Below are 2,108 nucleotides of genomic sequence, written 5' to 3'. Positions count from 1 at the left end.
AACACCTCGAAACCCAAACTTAGAAAAGTGTAGAAAAATTTCACCTAAACCAGTGAACCACGGCAGGGTTCATGGATCGTGATAAGGTCCACGATCCGCTGACTAGTCCGTGTACTTAAGTCGCAGTCTCTTCTAGCAGAGTTGGATCACGAGACCCTTCACTTGTCGTGGACCACCACACGAGCCTTCTGAGAGATCCTGAAACCAGGAAGAGCCCCACCAGGCTCCACCATAAGACCACCGGGACCTTTACGGTCAATAAATCCTCCGGCAACTAAGATATTTCTAGTGGCCAATATCACTGACAAAGAAGAGATCAATGTCAGTGTTATCATTGTCGAGGAAATGTTGTTAAAGAGATTAATTGGAGTGGGTAATTAGTTTTTTATTGTCAATTTAGGTTTGATTTCTCTAACTTCATTGAAAATAGATGAAATGGGTCAGATTTATTTGTCATGTTCTTCAAAGAGAGAATAGAGTAAGTTATTGGGTTTTTTAGGTTGACATTTAGATGAGATTGAAAGGAGATTTTATGCACAGACGCTTTGAGATTGAAAGATGATTAGCCTCAACGAAGATGACTTAGCCTATTCATGAATGTTTATCACTATTGAACAATACAATTGCCCGTATGTGACATCAATTTCCAATCCCCGCATCTCTATATTGTTTATTAGCTCTTGAAATCTTCGACATTTGAGTTTAATTGTAATAATTGATGACCAAAAATTTATATAAAATTGGTGGAAGTATCCAACCACTTGTTCATACTATTTCTAATGAACAATCTTAAAATTCAAATCTCTTGATAGTATTTATCCACGATATACCATTCTCTGTGGGATTCTACCCCGACTCTTCGTTGGATTTTTTGTTGACTATGATCGTTGTCACTTTTAATTGGTTCTATATAGGACATTTGAGCGTTATCAAATATTAAAATGTGCTCTCTAACTCTGAACACTAGATAATTAAGATTGTTTGTTTCCAATATATGAATTTGTATGTAACATTAACATTACATTAATAAATATTATTAAAATTTCCTTCCAACAAATAAAATATTATTTTTGATTAAGAAATATAAGTGTTATATTTTATTTTAAAAAATTCAATTATATAATATGCAAATAAATGTTATTGTAACATGAATATTGTTAAGAATTCATTATAAACATCGCTTGATAAAGAGAATTATTCAACTGATCAAATCTTTTTCAGATTTAATTGGTCAAATATAAGATAATTTAATAATTAATCATAAAATAGTATGATCAAATTCTAATGTTCAAATATTTATAAAAAACATCAAATAATGAAAATATAGAACTCACAAATATCTATGAATCTACAACTGTCCAACCATGTCCATTTGTTTTGATGCAACACTTTTTCGGGTTCTCGTTCTTCCTCATAAATTACTAAGCGAGTTCACTCATATTGATTAAAAATGTCATCATTTATTAACTCATTTGTAATAAAATTATGAACTACAAAACATGCAACAATAACATTTCTCTAAAGATCAATAGGATATGGAGGCATCTTATCTAATATAGGAAATCTTTCTTTATGAACTCCATAAACACGTTCGATAACATTATCTAAAAATTGCATGACCATGCTTAATTTTTTCCTCCTTATTACAAGCTTGACTAAGATCATAATCAATTAATCAATATCGAAAGTTACAATATGGTACAAAAAGTCCTCGAGAATTTGAATGTGTAGTATCACATAGATATTAATTATTTGTCATTGAAATAATATTCAATAGTCACAAAAAAGAGGTAAATGTTATTTCATAATATTTTGTGCTTTGTAACTTACTACGAGTAGGAAATGGAACATTCTATATCTGAATTCGATACATTTTTTTTTAGAACGCGTCCATCATATGGTAGTCCTTCCAAACTAGCATAACATAAGTGAGCATGATTTCAGGCTGGTTTGATTTATGGACTGATATATAGATTTGTTAATCCGTAGTGTACGTAATTAAACCAAGATAATAAATTGGAACACCAATTTTTATAATTCGTTTCATTCTTTATCAACTTCCAATATGGAAGCACGATTTCCCTTGGATGAATATATATATATATATA

This window comes from Solanum pennellii, chromosome 7 (genome assembly GCF_001406875.1).
Source record: "Solanum pennellii chromosome 7, SPENNV200".
NCBI lineage: Eukaryota > Viridiplantae > Streptophyta > Magnoliopsida > Solanales > Solanaceae > Solanum > Solanum pennellii.
The sequence above is the reverse complement of the archived record's forward strand: the minus strand, read 5'-3'. Positions refer to the sequence as shown.